Below are 22,873 nucleotides of genomic sequence, written 5' to 3' on the forward strand. Positions count from 1 at the left end.
ATGTCTGCCCGAAGCGTGGGGCGCTCTGCTTCAGCGTGCCCCGCGCTCCGTGCAGCAGGCTACTATCCGCAGCCTAGGGAGCCCTGCGGGAACTCCCGCAGGGTTCCCCAGGCTGCGGATATCTGCCCGGCGCAAGGGGAGCTCTGCTTCAGGGCTCCCGCGTGCCGGACGGCAGGCTGCTATCTGCAGCCTAGGGAGCCCTGCGGGAACTCCCGCGGGCTCCCCAGGCTTGCTGATAGCTTCCTGAAGCCTGGAGAGCGAGAGGGGTCAGTGCACACCGACCCCTTTCGCTCTCCAAGCTTCAGCGAAAGCCTGTAATCGCCCAATAGGACGCACACAGATTTCCCCTTCCTTTTTGGAGGGGAAAAAGTGTGTCCTATAGGGCGAAAAAGACGGTACTTAACCACCGTAACAAGTCTCCGTCCCCTTAACCACCTACAGTTCCCAGAATCCCTGAGGGGAAGCCATGCCTGTTTAAAGTGACTTCATAGCAGTTCCAGTGGTGCACCTAATGTGGCCTAATGTTCCCTCCCTCATTTTTTTCTCTCTCCCCACTGCCCCATCACTTGCAATGCAGCAGATGTCTGCCTGCAGTCTCCCTTCAAAGCTCCTTCTCTCAAGTATGGCCAAGACCTTGTCCATTCCTCACTGCCAGTATTTCACGTTCACTTCTCCGATGTAAATAGGGATGTCCTTCGGTTCTCTTGATGACTTTTAAGACGGGACTTGGGGAAAACCTCACCGGCTCCAGACATCCCTGTAAGGCAAAGGCAAACAGGTGAGTGGGATGGCCAACACCCGACAGCGTCCCCCCAGATTCCTCCTCTGTTTGGCTGCCTGTTAACAAGCAAGGCTTCCAATCCAGTTTGCACCCATCTCAGCCAGCGTAGCCTCGCAACATCCACTAGCCTGAATGCAAATTCTTCCGACAACCATCCACCAGCTGCAACCTCATCCACTGCCAGACATCAACCAGCTTCAGAGCTGAGTGTCAGTCACCTTCAAGTAGCGATCCCACCAGCAAGTAATCTTTGTACTTGCCTTCTCCTTGCTCCACAGCATGCCAGCACCGGGTGATTGCCTCCTTCCGCTTGCCAGCTTGCCACCACGGGGCAGGAGACCACCTGGGCTGAGTGCCACCGAGCTGCCCATTTCTCTCTGGGGAGGGCAACTGCTGAGGCTTGCACCTTGGCCCACATTTATACCCGCTCAGCAGCCAAATGTTTTTGTCACATCACAATCAACCCACGGACAATGGCAGCAGCTGGGGAGGCATCACCATCACTCCCTCAGCCCTCACAATGGTGAGCACAGCTCAGCAGCCAAAACACACACACACACACAAGTTGTGCCAATATCTGTGAAGGCCACACCGGAAACCCAAAGGGGCAGGAGGGGGACATTTTTCAGCCCAGTGGCTACATTTCCCTCCACACAACACTAGTCCAATACACAAATGAACAGAGCAATGAAAGCAAGCCTTATCTTTGCACAGGAAGCTGTTCAAGGAATGACATGCAGAGAGAAAGTTAGCATCTCAGGAAAAAAACACTTTTTCATCAGTCAGTCAATCAATCAATCAATCAATCAATCAATCATTTATTGTATTTGACTAAAACCCATTATAAATCCAGTTACAAAAGCACCAAACCCAATGACCCAAACTATGGCTCCCAGATTCTTGGGGGGGGGGGAGCCAGGTGGATGCCATGTGAACTCAGCGATGTGTCAAGTGATGGCTACATACTACCTCCAGGTTCAGAGGCGGCATATTTCTGTATATCAGTTCCTGAGAATCACGAGGGCTGTTGTGGTCAGATTCTGCTTTCAGTTTTTTGCAAAGGCATCTGTGAGAATGGGATGCTGAACCTGGGCCACTGGCCTGATCCAGGCAGCTTTCTTATGTTACAAAGGAAGACTTCCAAGAGAATACTTTTAATGTAGCACTCCAAGAAATGCTGCAAGTTTCAGAAAGTCAAATAATGCATTCCAAAATCAGAAATTTTGAAACCATTTCAGGCCTGTGTCATTTTACTTTCCCCCTGCATCTCTTATCTGAACTATGTACTTGCAGTTTCTTTGAGTATGTTTTTTTCCAATTTATTTTTATTTGGTAGCCATTTCTCCCTTTCTGAGGAAGGAACAAAAACCTTCGTAGTTCTCAGTGTCCCTGACTTAAGAGTCTGACTCCTCTGCCCTGCCTACCAAGCGCTCACTGGCTGGTGTGTCTTTCTACTGTAGGGAGATCAGAAGAGGACCGCTACATTGGTGCTATATGGTCCCGGTGGAGAGAGCTGCCTGTGGTGCCAAGTAATTAAAAATAAGAATAAATGACTGAAACAATATCCTTGTGTCTGAATAGCAAGCTTGTGGCTGCTTAGGCTTCTGCCAATGTACATGAGTGCAACAGTGCTTCAAGGCTCTCTCTTGGAAGTCCCAGGAAATAAACTGCCACAGGGGCCGGATTAAACTGACCTGTGTAAAAACTACAAGCTTATCATAGTTCGCGTTCACCACATACAACTGGAAGAGGGAAGCACAGCTCTTAGCATGACAAGCATTATCTCCCTCTTGGACTACTGCCATGCGATCTACATGGGGCTGCCTTTGACTGTGACTCGGAAACCACAACTAATCCAGAATGCGACAGCTGGACTGGTGACTGGGAGTGGCCACCGGGACCATATAGCACCAGTTCTAAAGGCTCCCAGTACGTTTCCGAGCACAACTCAAAGTGTTGGTGCTGACCTTTAAAGCCCTAAAAGGCCTAAGCCCAGTATACCTGAAGGGGCGTCTCCACCCCTATTGTTCAGCCCGGACACTGAAGTCCAGTGCCGAGGGCCTTCTGGCGGTTCTCTCACTGCAAGAAGCCAAGTTACAGGGAACCAGGCAGAGGGCCTTCTTGGTAGTGGCGCCCACCCTGTGGAACCCCCCCCCCCCCCCCGGTCAGATGTCAATGAGATAAAGAAGTACAGAACTTTTAGAAGATACATGAAGGCAGCCTGTTTCAGGAAGTTTTTTATGTTTGACATTATTTTATATATTTTGCTGGAAGCCACCCATAGTAGATGGGGATAAGTAATAAATATTGTTATTATTTAACTAAGAGAAAAGCTATGAACTAAGTGCACGAAAAAGATGTAGCATGTGCACCATTTCATGTCTTACTGGAAAACTTTAGGTCACTGTTAGCTGGTAGGCTTGGCCTTGGGAGGAAATCCCCCCTTGAATCTGACTTAGGACTTCAGCACTGAGACTACAATGTCATCATAATTTCACCATGGCAACCAGCTGCTTCATTTCCACTTATCTGAAAGGCAGGTCATTGAGTATTTATTTATTTATTTTATTTATTTATTTTTGTATATAATATTTATTAAGTTTTCCATTTTAATAATCCAAAAAGAACCACATTAAAACATATCAGATTACAAAACAACCAAAAAAACCAAATATAAATGCCAAATTATATATCTTTGGGTGGCTTCCCAAGCTCTGAATTTCATGGAGTTCTAATAATCTAATATCACATTGCATTTCTTAATTAGTCAATAAACCATTCCGATTTTAATCCTTCACTTAATTTTCATTTATTTTTACAACCACTGGTCTGTTTGTACTTGCAGTTTCTTTGAGTATGTTTTTTTCCAATTTATTTTTATTTGGTAGCCATTTCTCCCTTTCTGAGGAAGGAACAAAAACATTCGTAGTTCTCAGTGTCCCTGACTTAAGAGTCTGACTCCTCTGCCCTGCCAACCAAGCGCTCACTGGCTGGTGTGCCTTTCACTGTAGGGAGATCAGAAGAGGACCGCTACATTGGCAGAAGCCTAAGCAGCCACGAGCTTGCTATTCAGACACAAGGATATTGTTTTAGTCATTTATTCTTATTTTTAATTACTTGGCACCACAGGCAGCTCTCTCCAAAAATGGCAAAGGCTACAATCCCACCTACATGGGAGGAAGTCCCACTGAATTCAGTAGGACTTACTTCCAAGTAGGCATGGGTGCAACAGTGCTGCAAGGCTCTCTCCTTCCTTCTCCTGCAACATAAAAGATGGGCATGTACCCCAATAAATTCTCTTTATGCTGAAGATCAGCAAAACTATGCAAATCCTGCTATTTTCCAACCCAAGCTACACCTGAAATATGGTTTCCCTGCTCTCTAGTAAATGCATTTCAGAAAAATAGAACATGAGCGTGCTTATTTTTAACTGAGGATTTCACATCAGGCAAAGCTGCATTGTGTCTTTGTATCTGTGCTTCATACATAGCTTTTTTATTTTTTAGGCAGTGGCATACGGCTACAAGCCACAAATATTTATGATAAATTATTTCAAGTCTGCCTTAACATTGAGTTCATGCAGCTGCCCATGTCAGGAAATTCTTGTGCCACATAAAGAAAACAGTGTTGAGATTTCAAGCTTTAGGTTTTATTAGGTCCCAACAAGCTCTGTTGCAAAACATGATTTGGTGTATGCTTTTCTTACAAAGATGTACTCCTTGCTGTCTGCCTCTTGTCACGTTTCTCTGCCTGGCTGGGACAAAAAGAGCAACCCAGAGCCTTGGAACAAGCTGGGACCCAATGACCAATACAAGGTATGGTATGAAATACTTAACTAGGGTTATGATGCTGGTTATCCTAAAGGCCAGGGATGGGAAGCCTGGTGTCCAGCAGAGATTGTTGGGACTCCAACTTCCACCAGCCCCATCCCTAACGTCTATGGATGAAGGGCAAATAATAATAATAATAATAATAATAATAATAATGGCCATTTGGTGGGAAGAATAATAAGCTTCAGCTTTGGAAGGCCCGGGGTATGTGATCACAGCATTTTGGGGTTGGGCTAGATGACCCTCGGGTCCCTTCTATAATTCTTCACTCTCCTCTTCAGTTCAATCTTCTAAACTCTGACTGAATAAGCATGATAGATCCCTGATTCTGCCATTGACTCGTGATTCTTCCTGAAAAATGTCTTTTAAGCCCATTAAAGCTGAATGATTAGAGATCCTTTCCTTCCATTGAAGCAAAGGGGTATAATTTCTGTGTATGCGAGGCAGAAGAATCGTAATATTATCTGCCTGTTTAGGGCTCCTAGGCACTTAGTAAGTTTCTTGCAGTTCAGCTCTGAAAAAACTTCCTTGTGTCTTGCTCTCAGTCCCAGCAGCTAATTTTCGGGGGGGGGGCAGGTGTATGTGAGTAAGGATAAACAATGAAAAAGAGGTGTTTGGTCTTGCATAATGTCACCGTTTGGGTACAGCTTGAGCTATTAAAAGGTTTAAGGGCTTGTTCTGTGTGTTCAAAAGCTTTCAATGCAATCCAGAGAAGAATTAAGCCTTGCTTGAGTCCACTGAAATAAAAACCTAAAACAGAGCACTTCAGATGGGTGGGATATAAATATTATGATTATGATTATTCTAGGCTTTCACAAAATGTTCTTTCACCAAACGACTGAGACCTAAAGGAAAACAAAAACTTTGTTTGGGCTTCAATGTTTAAATAATGACCTCGCACTTTCTGTTTGTCTGCCATGACAATCGGCTGTGCCAATTAGACTGGAGCTCTTCCGTGCTGGTAATTGAGGATAATATGGGAGTAATTATCCTCTCAACCCTCCCAGGGTTGGGGGGGCACTCCACCCACAGATCGTCCAATACCTTCTGCCCATCCAGAAGGAAGAGGGGGCAGGGGGTGCTGGGTGTAAGCCGCATGGTTGTGACAACTCTCCAAAGCCGGTGCCATGAACAAAGGACACCTGTTTTTTAAGATAAAAATTTGGAGTTAAATAACAGGCATGCTCTGAACCAGTGGAGATAAAATAACTTGCTAATTTAATCAGCCACTGAGAAGGATTTGATCTGGCGAAAGACTTTTGTCGGGACCAAAACACAATGGCTTGAAATGCTTAAGTGGATGCTATCTTAATTACGAAATGGACTGTGTGAAATTTTGACTATGATTCTGGCAGTGATTATTAAAGGAAAGATGAAAGGAATCCCTGATGGAGCTATCATTTCAGTGTGGAGGCATCATCTCATTAACAGCTGGAAGAAGGCCAAGACAGAGTTTTGGATATCTGCCCGAGATTAATAGTGGACTATGATGCAGGTGGCACTGTGGTCTAAACCACAGAGCCTAGGGCTTGCCGATCAGAAGGTTGGCGGTTCAAATCCCCACGACGGGGTGAGCTCCCGTTGCTTGGTCCTAGCTCCTGCCAACCTAGCAGTTCGAAAGCATGCCAAAAAGTGCAAGTAGATAAATAGGTATCGCTTCAGCGGGAAGGTAAATGGTGTTTCTGTGCACTGCTCTAGTTTCAGTGTTCATTTGCACCAGAAGTGGCTTAATCATGCTGGCCACATGACCCAGAAAAACTGCCTGCAGATAAATGCCAGCTCCCTCAGCCTGTGAAGCGAGATGAGCACCGCAACCCCCGAGTCATCTGTGAATGGACTTAACTGTCAGGGGTCCTTTACCTTTTCTTTTATGATGCAGTTAAAATACCTCTGTGTGTAGAAAATGAAACTAAAGATCACCGAGGAGCAGAAACAACAGTACAAAGGACTGACCCACTCGCTGAATTAATTGATGGATTAATTGTATAGCCCCAGGGGGAGGTGAGCCTTTTTTATTCTCCTTTGATATATATGTATTTGCAGTTTTACCTGGTAAACCTCCCCCGAAAGGTAACAGTTTGAAATACGCAAGTGGGTTTGAAAGAACACTGCTGCTATCTCCTCAGTGGAAGGAAGGAAAAAATTATGGACTGGAGCTACTTTGTTTTTGCAGAGGTAACAGCATTTTGAATTCCCGCGACAGGGCTTGCTCCCGGTGCTCGGTCCTTGCTCCTGCCAACCTAGCAGTTCGAAAGCACGTCAAAGTGCAAGTAGATAAATAGGTACCGCTCCAGCGGGAAGGTAAACACCGTTTCCGTGCGCTGCTCTGGTTCGCCAGAAGCGGCTTAGTCATGCTGGCCACATGACCCGGAAGCTGTATGCCGGCTCCCTCGGCCAATAAAGCGAGATGAACACCGCAACCCCAGTCGGCCATGACTGGATCTAATGGTCAGGGGTCCCTTTACCTTTTTACCAGCATATTGGGAGATGGTGCGAGACTAGGGAGGGGAATTCTGGATGGCTGCCTGGAGCTAATGGTGTCTTTTTGTCTGGGACTGTGGGGTATTATGGCTCCTGTTGAAAATGGAACTGCTGGAATGTGAACAACAGGGAGGAAAATATTTCACACAGAACTATGAAGACGAAAGTTTGAACAGACCAGTGGTTGTAAAAATAAATGAAAATTAAGTGAAGGATTAAAATCGGAATGGTTTATTGACTAATTAAGAAATGCAATGTGATATTAGATTATTAGAACTCCATGAAATTCAGAGCTTGGGAAGCCACCCAAAGATATATAATTTGGCATTTATATTTGGGTTTTTTTGGTTGTTTTGTAATCTGATATGTTTTAATGTGGTTCTTTTTGGATTATTAAAATGGAAAACTTAATAAATATTATATACAAAAATAAATAAATAAAATAAATAAATAAATACTCAATGACCTGCCTTTCAGATAAGTGGAAATGAAGCAGCTGGTTGCCATGGTGAAATTATGATGACATTGTAGTCTCAGTGCTGAAGTCCTAAGTCAGATTCAAGGGGGGATTTCCTCCCAAGGCCAAGCCTACCAGCTAACAGTGACCTTAAGTTTTCCAGTAAAACATGAAATGGTGCACATGCTACATCTTTTTCGTGCACTTAGTTCATAGCTTTTCTCTTAGTTAAATAATAACAATATTTATTACTTATCCCCATCTACTATGGGTGGCTTCCAGCAAAATATATAAAATAATGTCAAACATAAAAAACTTCCTGAAACAGGCTGCCTTCATGTATCTTCTAAAAGTTCTGTACTTCTTTATCTCATTGACATCTGACCGGGGGGGGGGGGGGTTCCACAGGGTGGGCGCCACTACCAAGAAGGCCCTCTGCCTGGTTCCCTGTAACTTGGCTTCTTGCAGTGAGAGAACCGCCAGAAGGCCCTCGGCACTGGACTTCAGTGTCCGGGCTGAACAATAGGGGTGGAGACGCCCCTTCAGGTATACTGGGCTTAGGCCTTTTAGGGCTTTAAAGGTCAGCACCAACACTTTGAGTTGTGCTCGGAAACGTACTGGGAGCCTTTAGAACTGGTGCTATATGGTCCCGGTGGCCACTCCCAGTCACCAGTCCAGCTGTCGCATTCTGGATTAGTTGTGGTTTCCGAGTCACATTCAAAGGTAGCCCCATGTAGATCGCATGGCAGTAGTCCAAGAGGGAGATAATGCTTGTCATGCTAAGAGCTGTGCTTCCCTCTTCCAGTTGTATGTGGTGAACGCGAACTATGATAAGCTTGTAGTTTTTACACAGGTCAGTTTAATCCGGCCCCTGTGGCAGTTTATTTCCTGGGACTTCCAAGAGAGAGCCTTGAAGCACTGTTGCACTCATGTACATTGGCAGAAGCCTAAGCAGCCACAAGCTTGCTATTCAGACACAAGGATATTGTTTCAGTCATTTATTCTTATTTTTAATTACTTGGCACCACAGGCAGCTCTCTCCACCGGGACCATATAGCACCAATGTAGCGGTCCTCTTCTGATCTCCCTACAGTAGAAAGACACACCAGCCAGTGAGCGCTTGGTAGGCAGGGCAGAGGAGTCAGACTCTTAAGTCAGGGACACTGAGAACTACGAAGGTTTTTGTTCCTTCCTCAGAAAGGGAGAAATGGCTACCAAATAAAAATAAATTGGAAAAAAACATACTCAAAGAAACTGCAAGTACATAGTTCAGATAAGAGATGCAGGGGGAAAGTAAAATGACACAGGCCTGAAATGGTTTCAAAATTTCTGATTTTGGAATGCATTATTTGACTTTCTGAAACTTGCAGCATTTCTTGGAGTGCTACATTAAAAGTATTCTCTTGGAAGTCTTCCTTTGTAAAATAAGACAGCTGCCTGGATCAGGCCAGTGGCCCAGGTTCAGCATCCCATTCTCACAGATGCCTTTGCAAAAACTGAAAGCAGAATCTGACCACAACAGCCCTCGTGATTCTCAGGAACTGATATACAGAAATATGCCGCCTCTGAACCTGGAGGTAGTATGTAGCCATCACTTGACACATCGCTGAGTTCACATGGCATCCACCTGGCTCCCCCCCCCCCCAAGAATCTGGGAGCCATAGTTTGCGTCATTGGGTTTGGTGCTTTTGTAACTGGATTTATAATGGGTTTTAGTCAAATACAATAAATGATTGATTGATTGATTGATTGATTGATTGACTGACTGATGAAAAAGTGTTTTTTTCCTGAGATGCTAACTTTCTCTCTGCATGTCATTCCTTGAACAGCTTCCTGTGCAAAGATAAGGCTTGCTTTCATTGCTCTGTTCATTTGTGTATTGGACTAGTGTTGTGTGGAGGGAAATGTAGCCACTGGGCTGAAAAATGTCCCCCTCCTGCCCCTTTGGGTTTCCGGTGTGGCCTTCACAGATATTGGCACAACTTGTGTGTGTGTGTGTGTTTTGGCTGCTGAGCTGTGCTCACCATTGTGAGGGCTGAGGGAGTGATGGTGATGCCTCCCCAGCTGCTGCCATTGTCCGTGGGTTGATTGTGATGTGACAAAAACATTTGGCTGCTGAGCGGGTATAAATGTGGGCCAAGGTGCAAGCCTCAGCAGTTGCCCTCCCCAGAGAGAAATGGGCAGCTCGGTGGCACTCAGCCCAGGTGGTCTCCTGTCCCGTGGCGGCAAGCTGGCAAGCGGAAGGAGGCAATTGCCCGGTGCTGGGATGCTGTGGCCCTGGTGGTCTCCTGTCCCGTGGTGGCAAGCTGACAAGCGGAAGGAGGCAATCACCCGGTGCTGGCATGCTGTGGAGCAAGGAGAAGGCAAGTACAAAGATTACTTGCTGGTGGGATCGCTACTTGAAGGTGACTGACACTCAGCTCTGAAGCTGGTTGATGTCTGGCAATGGACCTGATGAGGTTGCAGCTGGTGGATGGTTGTCGGAAGAATTTGCATTCAGGCTAGTGGATGTTGCGAGGCTACGCTGGCTGAGATGGGTGCAGACTGGTTTGGAAGCCTTGTTTGTTAACAGGCAGCCAAACAGAGGAGGAATTTGGGGGGACGCTGTCGGGTGTTGGCCATCCCACTCACCTGTTTGCCTTTGCCTTACAGGGATGTCTGGAGCCGGTGAGGTTTCCCCCAAGTCCCGTCTTAAAAGTCATCAAGAGAACCGCAGGACATCCCTATTTACATCGGAGAAGTGAACGTGAAATACTGGCAGTGAGGAGTGGACAAGGCCTTGGCCATACTTGAGAGAAGGAGCTTTGAAGGGAGACTGCAGGCAGACATCTGCTGCATTGCAAGTGATGGGGCAGTGGGCAGAGAGAAGAAAATGAGGGAGGGAACATTAGGCCACATTAGGTGCACCACTGGAACTGCTATGAAGTCACTTTAAACAGGCATGGCTTCCCCTCTGGGATTCTGGGAACTGTAGGTGGTTAAGGGGACGGAGACTTGTTACGGTGGTTAAGTACCGTCTTTTTCGCCCTATAGGACACACTTTTTCCCCTCCAAAAAGGAAGGGGAAATCTGTGTGCGTCCTATTGGGCGATTACAGGCTTTCGCTGAAGCTTGGAGAGCGAGAGGGGTCGGTGTGCACTGACCCCTCTCGCTCTCCAGGCTTCAGGAAGCTATCAGCAAGCCTGGGGAGCCCGCGGGAGTTCCCGCAGGGCTCCCTAGGCTGCGGATAGCAGCCTGCTGCACAGAGCGCGGGGCGCGCTGAAGCAGAGCGCCCCACGCTTCGGGCAGACATCGGCCAGCCCTACAAGCTCGGGGGACAGCGGGGAGACGCAGCGCCGCCATACCGCTGTTCCCCGCCCTGGTTTGGTTTCCCTGACCTGGTTTTGGGGGGGGAAAAAAGGAAAAAAAATTTCCTTTATTTCCCCCCCAAAAAAGTAGGTGCGACCTATGGGATGGAGCGTCCTATGGGACGAAAAATATGGTATTAGGATTAGGATTAGGGGTAGGATTAGGGGTAGGGTAGGGGTAGGGTAGGGGTAGGGTTCCCTTCTTGCCAGGGAACTCTGGGAATTGTAGCTCTAGTTAAGGGTTAAGGGTTAGAGTTAGGGTTAGCGTCAGGGGCAGGGGTAGGGTTGGGGTTCCCTTGGCAGGGAACTCTGGGAATGTAGCTCTAGTTAGGGGGCAGGGTTAGGGTTAGGGTTCCCTTTTTGCCAGGGAACTCTGGGAATTGTAGCTCTAGTTAGCGGGCAGGGTTAGGGTTAGGGTTCCCTTTTTGCCAGGGAACTCTGGGAATTGTAGCTCTAGTTAGGGGGCAGGGTTAGGGTTCCCTTCTTGCCAGGGAACTCTGGGAATTGTAGCTCTAGTTAAGGCTTAAGGGTTAGCGTTAGGGCTAGAGTTAGGGTTAGCGTGAGGGGTAGGGGTGGGGGTAGGGGTAGAGGTAGGGTTCCCTTCTTGGCAGGGAACAGGGACTCCCCTAACAACTCTTGGCACCCTTTTCCAACTATAGCTCCCAGAGTCTTTGGGGGTGTTTAAGCCATGAGTGTTTAAAGCGGCTTCATAGCACGTTAAATGGTGTGGATGTGGCCGTGGCCTCCCTCACCCCACTGCCTCTTATTAATGAAGAATCGAAAGGATCTCCCAATTCAAATCTCTTGGAAACAGGAAACAGAAAGAAGAAAGACTTTGTATCTCAAGCCATTTTGGAAGGTCTTAACTTTCCCCAGAGAGAAATGGGCAGCTCGGTGGCACTCAGCCCAGGTGGTCTCCTGTCCCGTGGCGGCAAGCTGGCAAGTGGAAGGAGGAAATTGCCCGGTGCTGGGATGCTATGGCCCTGGTGGTCTCCTGCCCCGTGGTGGCAAGCTGGATAGCGGAAATGGGCAGCTCGGTGGCACTCAGCCCAAGTGGTCTCCTTCCCCGTGGCGGCAAGCTGGCAAGCGGAAGGAGGCAATCACCCGGTGCTGGGATGCTGTGGAGCAAGGAGAAGGCAAGTACAAAGATTACTTGCTGGTGGGATCGCTACTTGAAGGTGACTGACACTCAGCTCTGAAGCTGGTTGATGTCTGGCAATGGACTTGATGAGGTTGCAGCTGGTGGATGGTTGTCGGAAGAATTTGCATTCAGGCTAGTGGATGTTGCGAGGCTACGCTGGCTGAGATGGGTGCAAACTGGTTTGGAAGCCTTGTTTGTTAACAGGCAGCCAAACAGAGGAGGAATTTGGGGGGACGCTGTTGGGTGTTGGCCATTCCACTCACCTGTTTGCCTTTGCCTTACAGGGATGTCTGGAGCCGGTGAGGTTTCCCCCAAGTCCCGTCTTAAAAGTCATCAAGAGAACCGCAGGACATCCCTATTTACATCGGAGAAGTGAACGTGAAATACTGGCAGTGAGGAATGGACAAGGCATTGGCCATACTTGAGAGAAGGAGCTTTGAAGGGAGACTGCAGGCAGACATCTGCTGCATTGCAAGTGATGGGGCAGTGGGGAGAGAGAAGAAAATGAGGGAGGGAACATTAGGCCACATTAGGTGCACCACTGGAACTGCTATGAAGTCACTTTAAACAGGCATGGCTTCCCCTCAGGGATTCTGGGAACTGTAGGTGGTTAAGGGGACGGAGACTTGTTACGGTGGTTAAGTACCATCTTTTTCGCCCTATAGGACACACTTTTTCCCCTCCAAAAAGGAAGGGGAAATCTGTGTGCGTCCTATTGGGCGATTACAGGCTTTCGCTGAAGCTTGGAGAGCGAGAGGGGTCGGTGTGCACTGACCCCTCTCGCTCTCCAGGCTTCAGGAAGCTATCAGCAAGTCTGGAGAGCCCGCGGGAGTTCCCGCAGGGCTCCCTAGGCTGCAGATAGCAGCCTGCCGTCCGGCACGCGGGAGCCCTGAAGCAGAGCTCCCCTTGCGCCGGGCAGATATCCGCAGCCTGGGGAACCCTGCGGGAGTTCCCGCAGGGCTCCCTAGGCTGCAGATAGTAGCCTGCTGCACGGAGCGCGGGGCACGCTGAAGCAGAGTGCCCCACGCTTCGGGCAGACATCGGCCAGCCCCACAAGCTCGGGGGACAGCGGGGAGGCGCAGCGCCGCCATACTGCTGTTCCCCGCCCTGGTTTGGTTTCCCTGACCTGGTTATGGGGGGGAAATAAAGGGTGCGTCCTATGGGATGGAGCATCCTATGGGGCGAAAAATATGGTATTAGGATTAGGATTAGGGGTAGGATTAGGGGTAGGGTAGGGGTAGGGGTAGGGTTCCCTTCTTGCCAGGGAACTCTGGGAATTGTAGCTCTAGTTAAGGGTTAAGGGTTAGAGTTAGGGTTAGCGTCAGGGGCAGGGGTAGGGTTGGGGTTCCCTTGGCAGGGAACTCTGGGAATGTAGCTCTAGTTAGGGGGCAGGGTTAGGGTTAGGGTTCCCTTTTTGCCAGGGAACTCTGGGAATTGTAGCTCTAGTTAGGGGGCAGGGTTAGGGTTCCCTTTTTGCCAGGGAACTCTGGGAATTGTAGCTCTAGTTAGGGGGCAGGGTTAGGGTTCCCTTTCTGCCAGGGAACTCTGGGAATTGTAGCTCTAGTTAGGGGGCAGGGTTAGGGTTCCCTTCTTGCCAGGGAACTCTGGGAATTGTAGCTCTAGTTAAGGCTTAAGGGTTAGCGTTAGGGCTAGAGTTAGGGTTAGCGTGAGGGGTAGGGGTGGGGGTAGGGGTAGAGGTAGGGTTCCCTTCTTGGCAGGGAACAGGGACTCCCCTAACAACTCTTGGCACCCTTTTTCAACTATAGCTCCCAGAGTCTTTGGGGGTTGTTTAAGCCGTGAGTGTTTAAAGCGGCTTCATAGCACGTTAAATGGTGTGGATGTGGCCGTGACCTCCCTCACCCCACTGCCTCTTATTAATGAAGAATCGAAAGGATCTCCCAATTCAAATCTCTTGGAAACAGGAAACAGAAAGAAGAAAGACTTTGTATCTCAAGCCATTTTGGAAGGTCTTAACTTGAAATGCCAATAAAGGTATTTTTTATTGTATTGTGTTGTATAGTGTTGTGATTCACATGGGAAGTAGGGTGGTAAAATACGTTTGTCTTTCTGCATGCATTTATAGTTGGCATTTTGCACTCACCCGAACCCTTGCAGGGAAAGGGACAGGGCACAATGGGAAAGGGTGGGGCAACCGGGCTGCTTAAACCACACCCCTTTTCCAACGGAAGCACCATGGGGGGTGGGCCCTCCGAGAGAGAACAGCAGAACAGAACACAGAACAAAGAAGACGGAAGTGGCGCACAGTTCCTTCTGTTCCCTCGCTTCCAAAGAATGGAATGTCAACACACAGAGTATGTGATCCAGTAGTCACACACACACTGCAGCATGGGAGAGAATGAAACTCCAGACACCCAGCACCCGCTTCTCTGCTTCTCTTGAACTCTTTGACTGTAACCCTGTCCAATCTTTTTTCAAAGAGGGCCAGATTTGATGAAGTGAAGGGCCGTGAGGGCCGCCGAAACAGCCAACCCAAGAGGTTAACCTTTTTTTAGGGTTGAATTTGTTGAGGGTTTGTTTTTTTAGGATTTTACCCCAGGAAATAAACTGCCACAGGGGCTGGATTAAACTGACCGGTGGGCTGGATTAGGCCCCCAAAATGGACTTTGGACATGCCTGATAAGCGCACAAACAAGATGTAGCGTGTGCACCATTTCATGTCTTACTGGAAAACTTAAGGTCACTGTTAGCTGGTAGGCTTGGCCTTGGGAGGAAATCCCCCCTTGAATCTGACTTAGGACTTCAGCACTGAGACTACAGTGTCATCATAATTTCACCATGGCAACCAGCTGCTTCATTTCCACTTATCTGAAAGGCAGGTCATTGAGTATTTATTTATTTATTTTATTTATTTATTTTTGTATATAATATTTATTAAGTTTTCCATTTTAATAATCCAAAAAGAACCACATTAAAACATATCAGATTACAATACAACCAAAAAAACCCAAATATAAATGCCAAATTATATATCTTTGGGTGGCTTCCCAAGCTCTGAATTTCATGGAGTTCTAATAATCTAATATCACATTGCATTTCTTAATTAGTCAATAAACCATTCCGATTTTAATCCTTCACTTAATTTTCATTTATTTTTACAACCACTGGTCTGTTCAAACTTTCGTCTTCATAGTTCTGTGTGAAATATTTTCCTCCCGGTTGTTCACATTCCAGCAATTCCATTTTCAACAGGAGCCATAATACCCCACAGTCCCAGACAAAAAGACACCATTAGCTTGTATTGCAGCCATCCTTGTATTGGTCATTGGGTCCCAGCTTGTTCCAAGGCTCTGGGTTGCTCTTTTTGTCCCAGCCAGGCAGAGAAACGTGACAAGAGGCAGACAGCAAGGAGTACATCTTTGTAAGAAAAGCATACACCAAATCATGTTTTGCAACAGAGCTTGTTGGGACCTAATAAAACTTAAAGCTTGAAATCTCAACACTGTTTTCTTTATGTGGCGCAAGAATTTCCTGACATGGGCAGCCGCATGAACTCAATGTGAAGGCAGACTTGAAATAATTTATCATAAATATTTGTGGCTTGTAGCCGTATGCCACTGCCTAAAAAATAAAAAAGCTATGTATGAAGCACAGATACAAAGACACAATGCAGCTTTGCCTGATGTGAAATCCTCAGTTAAAAATAAGCACGCTCATGTTCTATTTTTCTGAAATGCATTTACTAGAGAGCAGGGAAACCATATTTCAGGTGTAGCTTGGGTTGGAAAATAGCAGGATTTGCATAGTTTTGCTGATCTTCAGCATAAAGAGAATTTATTGGGGTACATGCCCATCTTTTATGTTGCAGGAGAAGGAAGGAGAGAGCCTTGCAGCACTGTTGCACCCATGTCTACTTGGAAGTAAGTCCTACTGAATTCAGTGGGACTTCCTCCCATGTAGGTGGGGTTGTAGCCTTTCCATCTTTGGAGAGAGCTGCCTGTGGTGCCAAGTAATTAAAAATAAGAATAAATGACTAAAACACAATTCTTGTGTCTGAATAGCAAGCTCGACTTTGTATCTCAAGCCATTTTGAAATGTCTTAACTTGAAATGCCAATAAAGGTATTTGTATTGTATTTTTTTGTTTTGTTTTGTACTGTATTCTGATTAACATGGGAAGTGGAATGGTAAAATGTTAATATGGCAGACGCAATACTTCTGTAAACTGGTATGCCCTTTCTTGTGGGCGTGGAAGGAGGGACTTACAGCCGGAGAAGCAACTTCATAAGATGTGTTTTTCCTGATGAAGATGTGCCTGATCTTGGGTTACCCCACTTGCAAGTGTGTATAATAAAAAGCTTCCCAAATTGACCTAATTTGTCCAGATCACTTTATTTAAAAGGATCCAGAGACCTTAATTCAAAGGAACCAGTTTATGTATCTCTCAGAAAGGGCAAAATAAATAAATAAATAAATAAATAAAACCAATCCCCCAACTGCCAAAACTGTCTTGCAGCTCTGTAAAAATGAAAGATTTGGGGAAAACTTTTTAAAAATGGGAGGGTCAGGGGGCCTTGGTGGGTGCTAAGGAGGGTTTCTGAGGGTGCCATTGAGTCCACATGCTACACGTGTCACAAGGGAGGGGGCTCCTCAGTTACCTTTTGTTTATTTATAAATGCGCCCCCCCCCCCCTTGAGGCCTAGTTTCCCCAGCCCTGTCTATGGATGGTCTCCTGTGATGTCACAAACAGACATAGCAGCTGAGGGGAAAGAGGCAGTTTCTTATTCTAGAATTTCAAACACAGAAGGGGGGAATTTTAACCCCGGGGGCTTCATTTCCCTCCACACAACACTAGTCCAATGTACAAATGAACAGAGCAATGAATTAAGCCTTATCTTTGCACAGGAATCTGTTCAAGGAATGACATTCAGAGAGGAAGCACCACACCCAATTAAACCTATTAAGAAATAGCTTGTCGAACCCCCTGAAATGCACGGAACTCAGCTGAAATTTAGGAACCATTTGTATTTCTGCATGTGTTTATAGTATTTATATTGCTATTTGGAATACTCAAAATGTGGGGGGGGGGAGGGACCTCAGCTGCACACCCACCTTAAACCATGTCCCTTTTCCAATGGAAGTGGCATTGGGGGGTCATTATCTAGCACCCCCTTCCCTGCTTCTCTCTTTTTTTCTTTTCTTTTCTTTTTAAATAATATTTATTACTTTTAAAAGTTACAAAAAAGGAGAAGAAAGAAAAAGAAAGAAAAAAAGAAGAAAAAAAACAAAAGAGAAGAAAAGCAAAAACAATACAATATATAAACAATACAAAACCCAACCTGAACCCATTAAACTAAACACATAAATAAAGCAAAGCAAAAACAATTTAAAAACATCCCTCCTTTTCCATACTGTATCCTTCATTCCCTTGCTTCCTCGACTTCCTCACACCCCCCTTTTTGTATCCCACTTCTAGTACTTGTTTCAGCAAATCCTTTCCATCTTTCTCTATTTTCTATCATATTATAAATAACATATTTTTTAACCTTATTCCACATTAAGGCTAAGTTACTTATATGTACTTAACTTCTTATAGCATTTCTGCTAAATCCATAAAATATCATTCCACCATTTTTCTAGCAGTCATTACTTTTACAATATTTCTAAATATACACTTTAAATTTTCCAGTCTTCTTCCACCATCTCCTCTTCCTGGTTTCGGATTCTGCCAGTCCTTTCCGTCAGTTCCATATAGTCCATCAACCTGGAGATCTTATGTCCGAGGCTCTTAAATCTTTTCCAAGTCCCTTCTGCAGATCTTCTTCATATTCTTTAATGCTCAGGAGCAAATCTTGGGAAAACTCCAACCTAGCAGTACTTTTATTCCTTCCGGACAGTTCAGCCAAATTTCCATGGTTAAAACTAAACTCCCTAAAGAGTTTCAAGACATATTTCAGGATTCCTCCAAATCTAGAGGCCCCCAAAACTTCAGGCTCCTCCAAACCCAAGCCCATGTCCCAAAAGTCAGTCAATCCCTGGATAGAGGGATCTTTCCAACGTTCCTTCTTCAGTCCAAGCCGGGATCCAATCCTCAAAATCTGACTTTTGCTAGATTCAATCATGAAAGACCTCAATTTATAATCCTCAATTTGCTTCTGAAAAACTAAGGATCCCGCTTGTACTACTCTAGGTTTCACAACAACAGCTTTCTCCTTTTCCTCTACCATTTGTTCTGCCAAGGTATATTCCTGTGCCAAGTCCTGAATTGTTTCTGTGTTAGTACTCGCTTTTTGACTCAAATTAGTCACTTTCTGATCCAAGTTATCGATTTTAAAAATCGTGTCATCTGTCTTTTTATGAAGCTGTTCCAGCGAGTAGTTTATCTTATATAATACAGTCACAATAGTTTCTCCTATCAACATTTTGAATGGTCCAAGGTCAATCTCTGGTTCTCAGAATCCTTATCTTGCAGCTGGAGATCTCCCTGTTACACTCCTGTAACAGTTTCACATGCTCCCTCTAGAGGGAAACAGTATCCACTTGTATCAATTCTTTCTAGCACAACTCGAGCAAATAAAAATAGTTTCGATTTTCAGTTACTTTTTCCTCCTTTTTTGAATGCAGAAGAGGACAATGGAAACAGTATCTTTCTTATTTTAGCTAGCTGTCAAATCCGTTCTGTCAATGAACATTCCCCAAATGTCATCTGGCAGCCCTTTTCCAGGTTCAGAGCAGTGGTAATTTGATTTTCACTCTCTCCTGCAGGCTCACTAGGTCCAAAACTTTCCCCCTCTTCTCCTGCTTCCAAGGGGGGTTTTGTATTTTTGACCGATGGAAATTTAATCCTTTGTCAAAAACTTTCAGAGACTTTAGCTTGTAGCGTCTTTGCTTCAATCTATTTACAAAAGCGGAAGGCGGACTTCCTGTTTAGAACCTTCCCGCTTCGGTGCCAAATTAAAGTATTTCAAGATCCAATTTTCCGTTCTACTCACGGGTAGTTGTTTAAAATCCAATTGTCCACAGGAAAAAGTCAGCGCTCTCCGGCAGCAGCAATGCGGCTTCACTCCGTGAAAGAAGCGGTCGATTCAAAGCACCGCGCCGCTCACCCCACGTTGCTCCGGATCCCCAAAATAGGGTTTCCCCGCGAGTAGGGGAGGCAAAGGGTGCCAGCCGAATCCCAAGTTCACAGGCTTCTCCCGCCTGTGATTTCAATGGGTCTCCGCCTTCGCCGTGGTGGTCAGACCCTGCTTTTCATGGAGCAAGTTCCTCCCGATCGGAGGAGCTCCGCCATTGCCGGAGGCGCCAACCCGGAAGTCCCCTTTCCCTGCTTCTCTCAAACTCTTTGACATTAACCCTTCAGTGCGTTCAAACATTTTTGAAAGAGGGCCAGATTTGATGAAGGGCCGTGAGGTCCACGGCAGGGCACAAAATCCGTTTCGGGGGCCTAATCCGGCCCAATGGTTGGTTCAATCTGACCCCTGGGGCAGTTTATTTCCTGGGGTAAAATCCTAAAAGAGCTCAACAACAATTTTGGTTGGCTGTTTGGTCGGCCCTCATGGCCCTTCACTTCATCAAATCTGGCCCTCCTTGAAATACAGTGGTACCTCTGGATGCGAATGGGATCTGTTCCGGAGCCCTGTTTGCATCCAGAAGTGAACGCAACACGTGTCCGTGGGTCTGCGCATGCGCAGGTCATGATTCGCCGCTTCTGCGCATGATGTCATTTTGACTGTCTGCACATGTGCGAGCAGAGAAATCCGGAAGTAACGGCTCCGTTACTTCCGGGTCACTGCAGCGCGCAACCTGAAAATACTTATTGTGAAGCTACTTCAACCTGAGGTATGACTGTAAGTTTGGACACCACTGGATGAACCGCCTTGGATCCTTCCAGTGCTACAATTCTATGATACTTTGCTCCACAGTAACATATAATAGGGCTTTTAGTATAGCCTCTCTTGTTCTGTGGAACAGCATTCCTGTCAAGAATGACAGATATCCCCTATCTGCACTTTCTGGAAACAACATTTCTGTTCTGATGGGGTTTCCCAACTTGATGAATTGGTCTCTGGCATGGGTGTCACCTTTGTATTGCTTTTAAAAATATATATTTCCTGTTTTCTGTGCTGCTTTTAACTGTTTTTTATTGTATCTCTTATACTGCATGTGTGGAATGTGATGAACGATTGAATGAACGAACGAATGAACGATTCACCCACCCCATACATTTAAAGCACATAGCCTCTCCTAAATAATCTTGGGAACTGTAGTTTCCTCCTTACAAAGCTGCAATTCCCAGTACCCTTAACAAATTACAGTTCCCAGCATTGTTTGATGTAAGCAATGTGCTTTAAACGTTTGGGTTGGTTGTGATCAATATCTCACTGGGAAATACATTCCCAATTAGCTAAAAAGTTAATATCACACCTAGATCAATTAAAGTATGTTTCATATGCCAGGTGGATCACCACTGTTAATACCCCCCCTTTTTTTAAAAGGATACCATGATTCTCACAGTTCTGGAGCTCCAAAAGTGTCCTTTAGCTATATGTTGCTAAATGAGAGAAATGTAAGTGAAAACCATGTAATTGAAAGCTAGACTAGTTCATTTTGTGCAATAGGATTGTGGGGTTTATCAGCACCTCTCATTTGCAGCCACAAACAAATTGGTCAAGGTGGAGAGACACAAAAAGTGAAAGAGAGAATTTTCAGGGCTTGCATTTGCCTTCTGTGGCAGCTCTTGGCATAAATTTTAATCTATAAGGATTCAGGCTTGCTCAGGCGCCGGGTCCTGCCCCACTTTCTGGGTGCCCGGTGTGGGCTTGTGCTGTCAAGCTCAGGGTGCATGTGTACGTCCCACAGGAGAAGGAGGCCCATTACAGCCTCTGGAAGGCCTGATAGGGCCCGTTGTGGCTGCGGGAAGGCTTGACAGGGCCTGTCAGGCCTTCCTGCAGCCTCAGTGTGGTGTAGTGGTTAAGAGCGGTAGACTCTTAATCTGGTGAACCGGGTTCATGTCTCCGCTCCTCCACATGCAGCTGCTGGGTGACCTTCGGCTAGTCACACTTCTCTGAAGTCTCTCAGCCCCACTCACCTCACAGAGTGTTTGTTGTGGGGGAGGAAGGGAAAGGAGAATGTTAGCCGCCTTGAGACTCCTTCAGGTAGTGATAAAGAGGGATATCAAATCCAAACTTCTTCTCATCAGGCCTTCCCACAGCCTCAGTGGGCCTTCAAGAGGCCACAACTGGCCTCCAGAAGTTAAGGAGACATGTGGTGGAAGGGGGAATAGTGGTGGCACACAGAGCCACTCCAGGGCCCCCTGGAGTTGGCTGTCCCTCTCCTCAGCTGGGCAGCAGGCCCAGCTAGGCTATGCACTGTGGGCTCCCTCAGGGCCACGCTTGGTAGAAGCATATGTTCCGCTGCTGGGCATGCTGACATCGGACACCCCCCCCCCACACACGGCATGTGCGACCCGGGCATAAAAAAATGTGGGTGCTCTGCCCCTTCATGGGTTGTGGGGGTTAGAGCATCCACAGACCCGCACACTCAGTGCCTATGCAGTCTTGGAAATTATTTGATTAGTCATATCTTGAGTGATTTATTAGGGGATAATCTAATGAGAACAAATGGGTTCTCCCAAATAAAAAAAGGCAGGTTTTAATGGTCCGGAGAAAGAGTTGGGGTGTTAACCTTTCCTCTCTATCCAGAGGGTTCTTCTTCCTTTCTTGTTACAGAAGCTAAATTAGGATTTGGCTCATAGATATCTGTGCATTTATCATCCCCCAATGAGCTGGCCTGCAACTTTAGTTTGGATGGAAAATGGGAGATAGCTAGACTTCTTTTCCACAGTGGTTTCATTAGGAATGCAGAAAGAATCTGTTTTAAATTGATTTATACATGGAATACAGCAGGTTTTGGCCTTTCTGAGCTTGGTCTGTATTGGACCACCTCCTTGCATCAAGTACTGGCTTGTGCCTGAACAACTCATGTTGTGTTGACTGTCTTTCTTTACTAGGATTGCCATATATCCAGCAGTAAAATTCAGGAAACAAAAGTTGTTGAGTTTTATATCCTAGACATGTCTAGGAAATTCCAGATGTATGGCAATCTTATCTTTACGAGCCTGACTAATTATAAGCAAAAGTATACTAATAAAATGTGTATATTATATGAAGAACAGGGTGTATAATAATATGTTGATAATGTATAATAATATGTATAAAAGCACATATAATAATAATTGTTCCTGTGGGTGTCGGGAAGTCAGTAATACAACCATTGGAAATCTGGCGCCCTCCAGATGTTATGGACTATAGTAATGGCTGATGGGAGCTGTAGTCCACAACATCTGGAAGGTACCAGGTTGCCCAAGGTTGCCCTAATCCATCTCCAGTTTAATTATCCCACTATCCCTACAGGGGGAACATAGAGCAAGTGGCAATGTACTTTGCATGCTTAAGCTCTCAAATTCTAACCCCAGAATTTTATTTTCACTTCAAAGATTTTGAGTTCATCTTGGAAAGACGTCAGCCTTGAAGCCAATCAAAGCACACAGTACTGAGCTAGACAGATCAGTGAGCTAGATTGACTCATTACATGGCTGTTTCATGTGTTCAAGAAGTACTCAATAGATCATGCTGATTGTGCCAGTCGGAGCTTCTGTTCAGTGCCACCTACTCTTATGTTTGAACACAATTGATTCGAACTCATTGGCCCGGGTATCCAAGCATCCTCTTCCACCTGACTCCATAATGCCCAAAGCTACTCCAAGTCTATATCCTAGCCAAAGTCTTCTTTGACATGCCAGAAACCAAAACCTTTTCTTAACCAGTCAACCAGGTATAAGGGGTGCAAGGGTTTCACCCCCTTCAGCATTTTGAAGCAG

The 22,873-nt window shown here is 46.0% G+C and overlaps 2 long non-coding RNA genes across 2 annotated transcripts in view; one reads left to right on the plus strand and one right to left on the minus strand.

The window, feature by feature from the left end:
- Window positions 1–685: 685 nt before the first annotated feature.
- The window catches only part of LOC310754188, a 258,587-nt gene continuing 236,399 nt past the window's right edge, over window positions 686–22,873 (minus strand). Inside the window, exon 2 of the long non-coding RNA XR_014543671.1 lies at window positions 686–757. This is a non-coding gene — a long non-coding RNA (uncharacterized lncRNA). The remainder of the gene's footprint in view (window positions 758–22,873) is intronic.
- LOC310754184 lies at window positions 10,420–11,701 on the plus strand. Its single transcript, XR_014543666.1, has 2 exons — window positions 10,420–10,554; window positions 11,144–11,701. It is a non-coding gene; the product is annotated as an uncharacterized lncRNA (long non-coding RNA).

This window comes from Podarcis filfolensis, assembly GCF_964270895.1.
Source record: "Podarcis filfolensis genome assembly, chromosome: Z".
In the NCBI taxonomy this organism is placed as follows: domain Eukaryota; kingdom Metazoa; phylum Chordata; class Lepidosauria; order Squamata; family Lacertidae; genus Podarcis; species Podarcis filfolensis.